Consider the following 16,057-nt stretch of genomic DNA (forward strand, 5'->3'; position numbering starts at 1 on the left):
TTGCTTAAACGTCTAATTTATTATTATTTTAATTTTTATAATGATAAAAGCTTAAAAAGGGACTAATGTTATGTTACATTTTGTTTTTATTATTATATTATAAAAATTTTTTTTTTCGTATTGTAGTTAAGTAAATTTTTTGTAATTAAACGAAATACACGTATTTTCCATGATGTAGTATTGGCCTACTCAAACTAGCTTAGGATGTGATATTTTTAATTGATGATGTAGGTTATATAAATTTTAATTGCGATTGTCCCAAAAGCAATACTTCTTACTTTCTGGTCAAATGCTATTTATATACACTAATAAAAATATCTCCTTAGTAATGTTTTGTAAGCATTGTCTATTTGATCTCTTATTATATTCTTTATCATCATTATTTTATTAATGAATTCATTTTCTACACTAAGTTTTTATTGGTGATTTCTTTAACAACCAAAGAGGTGAAATAGTTTTACATTTTGAGTAATTTCTTCTTAACTATTCTTGATTGTTTTCTTGTTTTACAATTTACTTCAACTTTTTTAATACACTTCTATTTGTTTATAGTTAAGTTTTACTTAATGCAGACATCTATCTGAATGCAATTTGGTTTATTTAAATAGTTATTTCTTCAGTCGAAACGCTAGCAATATGAATTAAAAAAAAAAAAACGGATTTATTAAGTAAAGATGATAATTGTAAACAAAATTCAATACGCTTCTGCAATGTGTTATGAATGATAAGAAAATCTAACTAATGAAACTGTTTGCGAAGTATATTAATGAACCTATAATATTAAAATTTAAGTTTACATGCGGTTTTGTTAGGTAGATGTTTTAGTAGAGTTGAAAAAGAATAAAAACTACTAAAAATGACCATTATTTTTCTTTTTATGTTAAGTTAAACTGAATATACTATATTATAAACTATTATATTGAATAAACTATTAACTATATTGATAGTTAAAAATTACTTTATGTGTTTAATGCAAAAATATCTTCATAATTACTCAATGTGGACAAAGTTCGACAAAATGCTCTACATTTAATGACGCTAATTATATATTTTTTTTTGTTCGTCCAATTACGCCATAAATTTTTATAATCCAGTCAACATGGCATGGGTTATCGAAGTTAGGTAACATAGGGCTCTACTATATATCTCAACATCAACTAAATTAGGCTAAGGAAATGATTTTTAAAAATTCTATCTTTACAAAAATTCACTAAATTTTTTTAAAATTCTAAACATTCTACTATGATTTGTTTTTATTATTTTATAAATGTTTATAATCTGATATTTAAATTGATCGAATGTAAAGTAATTATAAAAATGCCTGTGAAAGTAACATTGAAATTAGAATTAAGATTGATGAAAAATAAATTCTTCATTTTTCTTCTTATATGATACTAGTTAAACGTGACATCTATTTTCCGTTTTAGTAAAACAAGTTACCCAAACAATAACCAACAAATCATAAACTGTGTTTTAACAGAACGTAAAAGCTTTAGGATTATAAAATAAACTTTGTTACGTGGGCTTTACAATAGATTTTTAAATTAAATTAGACGTTATAGATTAATAATAATAATAAGTGTTATATTATTATCTGATTGAAAATTTTTTATAATGTTGAGTAGAAGTGAAAGGACAAATAAAGGTTAATGGATTTAGTGTACTTTCACTGCAAATTCCAGTACAGTATTGCAGGTATTTCATCTTACATCTTGAATATGGTACACGTTGTAATTGTGTAACTGGACAAATGAGTTACAAATTTATTCTTAACGCTTTAGCTAGCTGCAGAACGAACCACCAATTTTATATTTGTTAATGAAGACTTCTTTATTAATATCTCCACGAAAAATTAATAAACAAAGTAAATATCACTTCCTGAAAATTAATTTAAAAAATTGAATAAACAGACTATTAATTTAATAAGAATAAAATTACCCACTTTTAAGCGGATGTTATATTTTTATTGAATTCAGTGTATTGCATTCAAATAATTAAAGAACATTAAATTAATTTTCGCTAGCTTTTTTCAGTAACTTCTTATTTTGATTATGTATAAAATGTATAATTGAGTATTGGTTATTCAAACAAATTGTATAATTTTATTATTTGTCTAAAAAATAAATGATTAAAGTATATACTGCGATTTTAACTAAAAAAAAACTGTAAATAAATTAGTAATATTTATTGTGATGGCTTCAAGATCAATTAGTTTTGGGTTCAGCTTACGTCTCGAGTTCAAAAATTCTTCATCAATAATTTAATCCAGCCTATCTTCATAGAAAAACAAATTTAAAATAATTTCCGAGATCAAAGGTACAATAACAATTATAAGTTAAGTTGTTAATGCCGACTGACACTTTTTTACTTCACGAATAGTTAATATATGAAAAATAAATTGCCATTTATCAAAGAGTAGCAAAGAGAAATACACAAGAACCTATTAAAAAAATGACTATCTACGTAAAAAGCATTTTCACTTTATACAATTATCATCAGTAGATATTTAAAATAATTACAATTATAAAAAAGCAGAAAATGGAAAAGAACGCTAACTGTTTATAAGGGTGTTTCGCCAAGAAACGGAAAGAATTTCTGGACGAGTTGTGCTAGTGAAAATAATGAAAAAATGTATATAAACATTGGTCCGGAAACGCTTCGTCAGCTAGTTACGACTGGCGAAATCTTTCGCCAGTCGAGATATTGCATATGTCTCTTTTCAAGAAGTTATTTAATAGAAGCATAACAATACATAAAATCGAAGATAATTCGAAGGGAAGAAGCAAATAGTAATCTTTACTTTAAATGAATTGCCTGTTACCTCTGTAAACTTATAGCCTTATATTTTTATTCAACCAAGTATAACTAAAGGCATCTCTATGAGATGCGCCCTCTTCTTTGTGATACTATTTATGATTAAAAAAAATTAAGATATTTTATTAATATCATAAATTATTTAATATTAAAGAAATGGCAAATTTTATTTGTAAACAATTTATTTCAAGGTAACAGTTTCAATAAATTTAAATTCAAACTCCAATCAAAAATTTCACCTTCTCGTTAAAAAACATTTTAAATAATGGTAATTAAAATAAATCTTTATTCATTTTCATCTTAAACCAAGGTGAATGGTAGCTGTAATTTATCATTATTCATTAGTTGCCCAAGAAATACATAAATCAATGAATTAACATAAAATAACAAATTATCAACACTCCCGTTTGGGAAGTGAGTAAATCTCCGCCAAAAAAAAGAATGAAAAAACACAAGAAAATGAAAACGAAAACAAAAAAAACCTACATGTTACATGTTACATGTTTTTTTTTTACATGTTAATATTTTTCATCGCGTAAAATGAATTCCCCATTTTTCTTTCCCGACAGCAAGCCAACTTGGTTTTATAAAAAATAGATTATCTTTCGCCTGTTCCATCTTTTCTTTTTCTGTTAACCCTCCGGAACCACCGTAAGGTATTACTTCAGAGGATGAATAAGGATGATATGTACGAATGTAAATGAAGTGCAGGCTTGTGCAATAACAGGTCGACCATCCCTGAGAAGTGTGGTTAATTGAAATCCAACTACAAAAGTTCACCGACGTCCACGATCTAGTATTCAAATCCGTAAGCATTCGTCTTTTCCTTCTATATTTGGTCAAATGGTGCATGCTGCAATCACATGTTTTACAATCTTCTCATCAAGAAAAATTGAAACCTACATTTTTCCGTCAGGTGGCGCAAGCTATAAAAATTTAAAAAAATTTAATTAATATAAAATAATATATATATATATATATATTAAATATAAAATGAAATATGATTAATATTAAATTAATCAAATATAATTAAATTAGAATTAATGAATAACTATTAATTATAAACAAAAATAATTATAAAGGTATATACATATAAATACATTATGTATTATTACGAGAAAGGTAAACAGAGTAAAATTACAACTGAAATCTGCTCGTCTATGATAAAGTTAAATTATAATGATAAGTTAAATTTAAATAATATACAAATGTTATTTATTATTAGTAAATAATAAAAAATAAAAATGATATAATGCTTCAAAATATAAAAACTGCTGACCTCCGTGTCTGAGTAAGTAGCGTCTCTGATTTCGTGTGGTGGTCCCGGGTTCGAATCCTGGTAAGGCATGGCATCTTTTCATACGCCATCCACCTAACCATGTATTTTCTTTCACCTGACTCGCTGTTGATACCCGCTTTTTTATAATTTTTTTTTTTTTTTTTAACAAAAAAACGCTACTTAAGGGTCAAACGCAACATCTATTTAAAGTAACATTATTTTGTTATTTATTTGTTATAAAAGCAGCCCCGTGGTGAGTGAAAGTGTAATTTTAAAAATATCATTTTTTTCAGATTTGGGACAAACAATTATTTTTTAGGTATACCTTCACACTGTAAGTGTTTTTTAGAGGTCTAGATTATTCACCATTTTTTGATTTCATACTGTTTTTGTCATAAGGAGATTCACTGATAATTTTACAATGAAATTGTTTTTTTTGGTTGTTGTTAAAATACAAAAAAGTATGAAGTAAGGCTTTTGAAGAGTATGGATAAAATTAGGCTTTAAAATTCTGAGTGCTATTGTTGTATCAGAAGTCAAAGAAACGTCTTTCTTGTTGACTGAGTTTTATCCAGTGGTATGATAAATATTTTATTTTTTGAACGGAACATCTTTCAGTTTATTTATGTCTAAATAATGTGTAATGTGTGTTTTTTTTTAAATTATTAATAAAGGTGTTTTTTTTATAAATATTAAAAAAATATTGAAATTTAAAAAAATTCAAATAAAATTAAATTAAATTATGTGCTAAATAAAAAAAATGTTTTGAAGAAATGTTATCGTTATCATAGACTACTTAAATAAAAGATAAAAATATTCTAATACAGAAAAAATATCTTATCGAAGTTTCCAAAAGAGATCATTTTATACGGGCATGAAAGGAAACGAATCGAGCATGTGAAGCGGTTTATGGGAAGGAGAGATAACCAGATTCGCGTTCCTGCCGGTTGATAGCGTCTCACAGCCATCGGTACAGCGATTCGGAAACGAAAATACACCTTCCACCCACCTCTTCGTTCTCTCATATCAAAACGAGCTGATACATCTCAAACAACATTATAGTCACAATTCTATCTGAGAATGATGCTGGAAAAGACTTTCATTGGCTTGTTAACAACTTATCCCATTACGTGACTTAAATGAAAAATGAAACAAACATTACCTGTTTTCAAAAGAAGATCGATGGTACTAAGGAAATACACAAAAAGATATTACAATTTTTCTCTACTTAATTTAAAAAGAAGTTGGCTACCGTGATAATCGCTGCAACATTTCAAAATACTACATGTGCCTGTTATTTATAAAATAATGCATCCAATTTTTCCTGAATAATCTGAGTATAAAAAAATATTTTCTGTGCTGAGCAGAGACTCGATAACCAATAATACTCTAATTTATGTATAAGCTCAATAATTAAAATTTTAAGTAGCTAAAATTGCTCTTAAAACTGAAATTGTTAAGTAAGAAACGAGTTTTCCTGGGAATTAAAAATTTAGGTTTGACTCAAACAAGTATTAAATTCGTGTATGCTGTAATTTATGATTTTTTAATATTTTGTTTGTTGAAATGTTCTTTATCAGACAATTTCATTTCCTGGGTGACGAGAAGAAATAACATGATTTTGTAATAAAGATAAGAAAAAGCTACAAGCATATTCATAGCCTATTATTTATTCATTTACTTTTTTTTCTAATAACTATTTATACAGTATATAAAAGATTTTCCACCGAAGTAATGGAAGATGACAAAGATTGCCGATGAACTTAAAGCCGGTGAACTGAAGGTAGCTTTGATCATAATGGTACTGTTTCATCAGCGCAAAGATTAGCTCAGAAATATCCAATAAAATCGTTTGATTTTCTTCAAATCTGGCGCAAACAATGTATAAAAATTACTTCAATACCGACTTCTCTTATCACTGTTAGCCAGGTTACGTCATTTTTTCCTTCACCGGCTTCTTCCTTGATCCATTCAACTATCGTTCCAATACCTTACTATCGATTTATTAGTTTTTGCTAACATTTCTAGCATAATTGTTAGAAAGCGTTTTGAAATTAAATTTCACTTATTAACGTAACTGTTAATTCTGCCGAAAAGTTTCCGTGAACGGTTAACGTAATTCGTCTTTCTCTATTGCCAGGTACTGTCTCAAAATTGAAAATGGTAGTGTTCTTTTGAGTGAATGTGACCTCTCCGGTGTAATTATTAATTAGTTTTAATAACGAAATAAAGTGAGTACAGTTTCATCTTTAAGGAATTGTACATTGGGCCATAATTTAAGTATCTACAGAAAAATTCTCTGTAGGTATTTCGACTTATTTCCTGCAAAGTGAGAAGGGCTAGTTTGGTTAAACTTCAACTATTTAATTTCTGTAAAATCGCTCAGATTGAAGATTTACAACTGTAAAAAACACCACGACCCTACATTACTTGCTTGGTGATCGATTTATTAATATTTCCTTACATATTTGTCATAAACTGACTGATACACAAACAAAAAATTTGTTACAAAATTAAAAACTGGCCGATTGATGAGGCAAATTTATTTTAATGTGGGAAATAGCTGAGCATTAGGGTCTGTACAAATTTCTATAAATCTGTAATGATGTAAATCGTTATAACTCACTACAGTAAGGAATGAGACTTAATAGTAATAACGAATATCTGAACATTACGTTGAGGACGTTGAGATTCGTCAAATTACAGAAATGTTATTGTGAATACCGGACAAGGCTTGATATGAAAAAAGCTGGAAACGATTATATTATTGCTACAATGGCCAACATCGTCAATCAATCATAAATCCAAATTTATTATAAATAAATTTATGACTTGTTATAAGATTTATGACTTGTTTTCGTAGATAAATATACGTTAGTCTTGCCCTTTTTAAAAAGATCTAGTGAGATTAGGACATTAAAAAGCTATTTATAACATTTAGAACTTGCTTAACTCATAAGAACTAGATTGTACAGCAGAATATCTTATATAATGGAAAGTAAAAAAATACTCGCAGTTAGATAAGCCGTGCTATATTAGTTTTAATTTTCTAAAGGATATGAAAAACAAAGCCATCAAATGTATTCCTGTAAAATTATTCTTGTAAACTGAGAAATAAAAAGGTATAAATATAAACGAGAATCTTTACGATGATATAAAGGGTTTATTAAAGTAAAATATTCCGTATGTTTACACTTTCGAATTGCTGTCTCGTCAATTTTAAAGAAAGTGTTTTGTTTTCATACAAATTTCCCAAAAATTAAGAGATCAATGGAATGTTTTTTAACGGATTTTCAAAGAATTTGTAGAAATCGATACTGCGCCTGGTCAGATTTTCTACGAGGGTGCCCGGGGTGCTCAATTTTCTTCACGTTTTGCTGTCTCCTGATTACGATTCTGCAGTGTTTATGTATGTATGAATGTATAAGATTTTTTCTTGCATTCTATCGGACGCAAATCTTAACTGATTATAAAGAAATTTGGTGGAATGATTACAAATCTATTGGGAATAGAGTCCTTTTGATTTTCAAGTGAATCAGTTCACAGGAACCGCAGTTAGAGGCAAAAAACGGGGTTTTCATGTTGTAACCTGAAGGGTGACATGTTACAAAATGTGATCTAATATGAAGGAAAGCGGTTGGTGTCCAAAAAAAATCAGTTTTGAAGTTTTAAACGTTTCGAGTCAATTTGTACTTTTTAATTTACGTGAACACGGCTCAAAAGCCATACAAATTATGGCTAACAGTATCAAAATGGGTAATTGGCAAATAGCAGTATTGGCAATTGATGCAATAACAACTCAACAACCATATAAAAAGAAGGAAGAAGAAAACACAAATAAACAAGTGTAATATATTTAGTGGTACAATACAGTACCTCCCAGAATTATAAAAAACCCATATACTAACATAACATGAGATACAAAAAACACCGAAAGCTAGCTACAAAACCGAAAGTAATAACATTATTAAAAAATCATTACAACATTGCAACATCCTTTCTTTCTTAAGTAAAACCGGAAATCTGCCCTTCTAACGCCCTTCTGCAACAGAAGTTTTTTTTAAATAATAAAACTCATTTAAAATCTTTATTCCATCTCAAATTTAACTATGAGAACCCGAGAATAGGCTTAGCAATATATTCTTTTACAATAAAGCTAATTACAAGTTCTTACAATATAGATTGTTAGAATTCAGAAAGCTTACCCTACAGATGTAGATGTGAAAAATAAACAAATTCACGATATTACAAAAAAAATATTTTTTTATTCAAAAACATATTTTCTGTAATAAAAATTTGATGTGGTCATCCCTAAACTGAAAACTTATAGAAGAAGGTGAAAATGTTTATATTTCTACAAACACTCCAGAAAACACATGTAATAATTCTCTAATTATTTTTTCCTATTGTATTTTCATTTCTTTTTCCAATGTACGTAGGTGACATAACCTTATGTTTGGAGAGGATTTGAGACAAGTTGATCCTACAAAATGAGATAGTTATTCTCAAAAAAGGATTGCATTCAGTGCTTAGATAGGATTGTATATTGCTTACATGGGAAACTTTAAAAGTGCAGAGATTACCCGGCATTTATTCATTAAACTTAACATACTGTAGCTTATCAGCATCACAATCCTGCCAAAATTCAGCTTATAAGTGGTACCTTCATTCTGTATCGCGACTAGGAACAGAAATGGTTGAATTTTGCTCTGACTGCACAAAAGCGAATATAATTAAGAAAACAGTTTCGTGTAAGTTTACTTAAGAGAGTATGCTATATCACACACACACACACACACACACACACACAGCGGGCATTAAAATAATATATTCCTTTATATATTACCGAACTATAGTGTGACTGTAACTCATGTTTAAGACATAACGAACAAAATATTGTAATTCAAATCAGCTTTATTGTTACCTATTAAAATTCTTTGTCATTATTAGGCGATTAAAAACAATAAAAAACAACTTTATATTTAATTGATGATTATTCCATCTTCAATAAACCAATCACAAATATAAAATGAAGATAAGAATGAATTAACTTGTTAGTCTAGGCAACATAATATATTATGTTAATATCCGTAATGAAGAGGCATATAATAATTGTATACAAGTATAAAGTGGGTGTAAAGGTAAATTTAAAAGTAAATTTGAATAAGATGAAAAAAAGGGTGGAATGATTGAGAGAAGAATGAAAGAAAGCAATTTGTGGAATGACGTGGGCGAGGGTCAAGATATGATTTAGTAGCGAAATAAGACATTCAAGAGTGGGATGCCCACTTGTGCTTACATATATAAACACACACTCACATATATTATATATATATATATATATATATATATATACGTACAGCAACCTCTTGTAGTGTGCCTTGTCACCTTCTTCCATTTCAAACTACAGAAGCTACCTTTAGAACTAGAACTCTTTTTGAACTATTCTATTCCATCCTTTTACATACAACGCCCCCAATAACCGGATGGATTATGCTTAATAATTTTCTACATTAAACTGGCAGCAGCCATTTATAACATAACATAGTAGAAAAGATAAAATTTCACATAAATTTTCCGTTCAAGACACTTAATAGAATTTAAACTGCATCTGACTGAAAAACACAATATAATAAAATAATATAATCGTGAACATATATAATTTAAAATAGTAACAATTTAAAAGAATAATAATTTGAAAATTATAACGCAAATAGATAGTAAAAAAATTAAAATCATCAACAACCGTCATCCTTTTATATAATTTAATAAAAATATGAATAAGAATTGTCGTAAATCAAAGCTAATTACAAGACATTATTTAATGTTACCCATTCATACCTCTACATGAAGAGACAAAAATAAACTCAACAACATCTTAACACAGATTAGTAAGTAAAGGAGCTTATTAAAATCAGTATTACGAAACATTTCATCACATTTCGAGTGCTAATAAGCATCGGTTTAACCATGGTCTTCATTCGCACACACCCCGTAACAAGAATATGATTTTCATTTCCTGACAAAACAGGGGTTGTTTACAATTATTATGATTGTGTTACAAAATATTCGAAAAAAAAATGAGGTAAATGTACGTTACGAAGTTATTTTAAACAGCCTCTTGGGCTTTTTTGGTTTTTTAATTTAATGCCTTATTAAATACATATATCCCTTTAATCTTTTTTTAACGAATACATTATGGAGAAAAAAGTTATCTGAAAATAGAATTTTGGTTTCATCTTTAAGTTACCCCCAAACTATGTATTTTTCGTTTCAGTTTTGATTAGAATTCTGTTGTTTATTTTTCGAAAATGCAAATTTTTTCAATCGCTTTGCTCGCTGAGATAGCTAAACCTAACGGATTTCACAAGCGGTATCCAACTCGAAACTATTTTCCATACTTTTGAAAGACAAGACTTTGTAAATCAAATTGAGATAAGTATCGACTTATAACAATACAATTGTGCGCATACAATGGCGTGGAAAAAGTTTCTACTTTCAATTGCTTGTAATTAAAATACTGGCCCTTCTTTTTCCGGATGATTCAAGAGATTTTATCTGTTAGGTCGCATTTTTCATGACCATTTAAGCTTCAGAAAGATTTGTGCATATTGGATGCCGCAAGTCTTAACGGAACGTCACAAAAAAATCGGAATGGAGTCTACTTTGTAATTTTTGATGCGCTACACAGTAAAAGGTCATGAGTTCCTTAATTCAATCGTTACCGGTGATGAAACATGGATTTCGTATTACAGACCATAGAGAAAATGGCAGTAAAATAAGTGGCATCATCATCAATCACCAACCGGACCGACAAAACCGAAAAAGGTCGAGCCAGAACCATTTGGACGCAAACTGATGGCCACAGTCTTTGGGGATCGGTTTGGTATACTTCTGATCGATTTCATGCCACGTGGAATGACTATAAATGCAGAAGCCTACTCCGAAACTCTGCGTAAGTTATGGTGCGCCATTCAAAATCGGCGACGTGAGCAGCTGACCGACAGCGTCGTCCTGCTGCACGTTAATGCAAGTCCAAATGTTTGACAAATGATTTACTGAGAACATTTGGATGAGAAATTTACGATCACCCACCATATAGTCCGGACCTAGCCTCTTCTGATTACAATTTGTTTTGTAAATTGAAAGAAGTTTTGAGAGGTAAGCAATTCGCGGGTGACGATAAACTTAAAAATGTTGTTAATCAGTGGCTAAATGGACTCGCGGCAGAAGAATACGACGAGGATATATTGAAGCTGATGTATCGCTAAATAAATATCTTACTTTATGTGGCGATATGTAGAGAAGTAGTATAAGTCATGTAGTTAAAGAGGAATAAAAAATATTTATAAAGTTTTCAGAATTAAATTTTTTACAATGAAACGGTCTTTACTTTAGAGATACCTTCGTAGAAAAGATCAAAGTTTTGTCGGTATTTTTGTTTGGTATTTGTAGTGTATTTATTACCAACTTGCATTCACATTTTTAATTCAGTATAGTATTTATATAGGTACGATTATTATATTGAAATGTAACGTTAATTTAATCAATACTTTTTATTAATCACCAACAATCAATCATTGTTTTCACATTAATTAGTGAGTTTAGGAATTAGTCTGATAACACTGACAAGTTGAGTCTACCTGATTACAATTATTTATTTTTTAATTTTTTAAGCGCTTTACAAGACTTACCATCTTTCATTAGCTTTAATGGAGGCAGCAGATAAAACTTTATACTTTCTGAAAAGGTTTACTGAATGCTACCTTCTGTACCTCATTCTGCAATAAACTCGATCGATTGATAAGATATGTGTAGATATAATCTGGAAAAATGACCAAGCAGCAAGAAAATGAAATCTTTTAACGGAGAATAATAAATAATTATAACAATATATCACAAAACTATACAGAATATCTACTGTTCTTGTATTTGTTTTACAGATGTCGGAACAGATACCTTGAGAATAACCAACATCCATATCAGAATACCTGAAAAATTGATTTCCATTTTCACCATTATTACCAAATCAAATATAATTTTTTATATTTTCTTTTTATAGAAAACAGCAAGTGTTACACGAAGGTTTGAATTTAAACTGAATATCGGTGCTATTCATGATATCCCTACACTTAAAAAACATAACTCTGTTGAATGTTTTGCACATTAGATATACTGAATTTATTCAATTATATATATATATATATATATATATATATATACGTATATGTAACTGAAATATTTATACGGACGTAATATTGCATTATGTAGAATAATCTGTAGTTATAATGGTATAAATATACATTATTTACATAAAAGTTTGTATTTATATAATTATTTCAATAAATTTCCCTATTTTCTGCTCCTTAACTTTCCCTATTATCTCCTCTTATTTCTTGAATTCTCTCTTTCCTATTGAACTGAGAGGTCTGATAATACTGAATCTATCTCTCACTAGGTGTTTTTTGAATCTTATATTAGAGTATCTCAGTTTTATAATTAGATTATTATTTACTCAGCTAAGAAGTGCTTCAAAGATAAATAATTAACGCTTTACACCTGTCTCCGATTCTGGAATCAAAATTTCAGATTAGGAACAATGAGATATAAACTTCAACAATGAGAGGTATTCAGTCTTGTTTTGTAGAACGGTATCTTTATTGACGTTGAACAGCATCGAATGTAAGTAGTAAATGGGTATGATCATTCATACCCATTATATATATATATTTTTATTAAAATATACCTATTTCGCTATTTTAATTTCTTAATTAAGCTACTTTAATCTATGAAATAAATACAAAGGCTACGATTAAGCTATTAACTATGTTTTGATATTTTTATTTTCTGTGATACTGAAAAATTAATGTTCATCTATTTTTAATATTGGGCTGATAATTTTCGTTCTTTCAGTTTAAATAACGAAAATGCTGTACTGGTAATTACCAGTACATTGATAAAATATATTAGGGATGATCTTTACTAAATCAGAAGATTATTGAAGCTACTTTAAATATACGTCCTTAAAAGGCCATTAAGATTCGCCGTGGTTGATGAAAGACTCAACCTAAATATTATATAGGCATTTGAAAATAAAAAAAATATGATTTTAATCTGTCAGTGAAGACTGTTTCTCTTTCCTCAGGATTCTTTTAAGTAACAATATATGACCGGCCGAACCGATTCTTCGAAACTTGTTGAATGATATTACTGTCCTCTTAAATGCTTTAAACTTTCACTACGTTTCTATCAGAAAATTTAAAAATTGAAAATCAGTTATATGCTATTACACATCGGATTTACCAGGATCATGCTACGACTTTCTTCATAGCATTATCCTGGAAAAACCGGATATGTAGTAGCATATCACTCTCTATAAAAAATGATGGTGCGTAGATTTGTTTGTATGTTTGTCGTATATGCTCACATCTTTATTTTAGTTGCCACTGGCGCAGAGCGAATCAATGGAGGTGCGCCGGGCGGCTGCACACGGCTCCATCCACGACTCTCTCTCCCGCTAGAAGCAGTCCGTTATCATTTAATTTACAGATTATATTTTATTTTATTTCTAACCTTGATTATTTTTATTTATATTTTATATTTGTATATTTATTTATTTATTTATTTATTATAATAATTATTTTTTTATTTATTTTATTTATTTAATTTCATTAATAAAAGAAAGGGATTATTAGTTAATATTTAGAAGTAAAAAAAAACTATTTTTATTTAGCGGGAAAGAGTCGTTTGTGTGCAGCCACCCAGGGCATCACGCGGCTCGCTCTGCACCAATCATGTGGTCCACTCTGCGCCAATAGCAGCAACTGGTCTGGCAACTAATACACTCACACGAACATACATAAGACTAAACGAACAAGACAGCGTCCCTAAGCCAACTCCGTGTTATCAATATGGCTAGCATTAAACATTATATTTCTATTAAAAGCTGTTAAGTTCTTTATCTACTCATTCTTTAAGCCTATTTTAAATATAAAAACATCAAAATTTCAGAAAAAATAGTCTCTACACACTAATATTTCTTTTCTTAAAATATTTAAGTAAAATAGTTATGAAAAAAACATGTGGATACGAATGCATTGAGGGTTCGGGGAACAGAGCCCACTGACTAGAAGGTCTAGCGAGCGAAGCGAGCCTGGGCGGCTAGTAAGTAATGAAAAATAAAATTTACGAGATATTACAGAATATATTTCAACAAACTAAATACTCCCACCACATCATAACTACTACAAAGATTTGTTTTTATAATTTGATTGGATTTTACATTAAGTAAAAGTTGCTTTATGGTCTTCAGTCTTTATCTACTTCAATTCTTTTTTCAGTTCATTCTTTTAATCAACGAAAGCTATTATTTTATGAAAATGAGATCCTGCACATAAATATGTGTGTGTGTGTGTGTGTGTGTGTGTGTGTCTGTTTGCTTGAGCTCGCTCACGAGTAAATGAATTCGTATGAATATATAAAAAAATTTTTAAATTCCTTTAGGAGCGGAAGCAACACGATATAGTTCACTAGCGCATGATATAACATTATTCTCTGTCAAAGCAATAATAAAAATTGGTTAGAATTTTTGTTTAATGTTTTGTTTTGAATCAACCTCGCATAACGTTTCTGATCCATTTTTTCGTTAAATTTTTGTTTTCAGCAGTTTTTTTTTAATATTCCTTATAAATATTTAGCTTAACAACAATAAAACTGTGTCCCTTTTTTAATAAAAATGATTAGTGTTATATTCCAATCAATTTGTGGATTAAAATACGTATTAAATATCACCAATGAGTAAATTTAAGGATTTTTTTTTCTGGGCGAAAAACGCTTCGGCGTTATCATTGCCCAGACAAGACATGTTTGTTGTAATAAAAAAACTTATACCACATTTCATATGACAATTAAATTCTAAAATGTCATACTGCTATACGGCAATCGTCATGAATAGCTGATAACCACTACAACAATCCAAATTATTGAGTACAAACGGACGCCTCCAAGAAACCGTAAAACACAAGACAAAAACTCCTCAGAAAAATGTTATAATTTTGAAAATTATACTAAAATTTAATAAAATAATATTATAATGCTTGACAATATCATCATCTAAGTCAAAAATATAATTAGATAGTCTACCCGCTTACAAATTTTTATTGTCATCAAATATCTTATTTCAAATAAAATGACGAAAACAAGTGATGAAAGACAAAAAGTGAGCAACTTACCTTCTAATGAACTATCTTTAGCCATTCCATTAAAAATTTTCCTATTAATCTAAATATTCACTTTATATTATTATTCAAGTAACATTTTACTTTTAGTAAAATAGTGGTCAATTCTTTGAATAATAAATACTGTATCAAAATTTCTGATGCGAGTTGAATAAATTTTTAAAGAATTTTGTATCAAAAACTCAATTTAATATCGACATGTAGTCCTACCGACTAAAATGTTGAAGTGGTAGCAGATAATCTGAAGCAACTAAACCGAAAAAATTGATTTCATAAAAATTCTCAGGAGGCGCTAAAATTATGTCTACGCTAATAATATTTTGACGAATTTTACGTTAAACGTTTAAAACAATGACTGCGACAAATTTTGCAGAGAAGCAGGTTGTTACATTCAGCTTGGGCTTATTCATTTTAAAAAGACCACTCACGGAACTATTTGTACATAATGTTCAAAGGACATCTGTAAACGATAACTTACTGATTAATTTAATAGTTTATAGTATAAGGTAATCTAATGCAATAATATTTTGCTATGATATGTGCCATGTCCCGACTAAGAAGTGTTCTTATATATCCGAACTTATCTAATCTTCTCAAAGCCTCTTAGTGTTGCTAAACTTCTTTCCCCATGATATCAATCATATCATCATATAGTTTACGTTCTCTAGTCCTTCTTCCTTACACAATTGTTTATATAAAATTTATTAAATGCATACCTTTTTCAAAA

This window comes from Lycorma delicatula, chromosome 1 (genome assembly GCF_047948215.1).
Source record: "Lycorma delicatula isolate Av1 chromosome 1, ASM4794821v1, whole genome shotgun sequence".
NCBI lineage: Eukaryota > Metazoa > Arthropoda > Insecta > Hemiptera > Fulgoridae > Lycorma > Lycorma delicatula.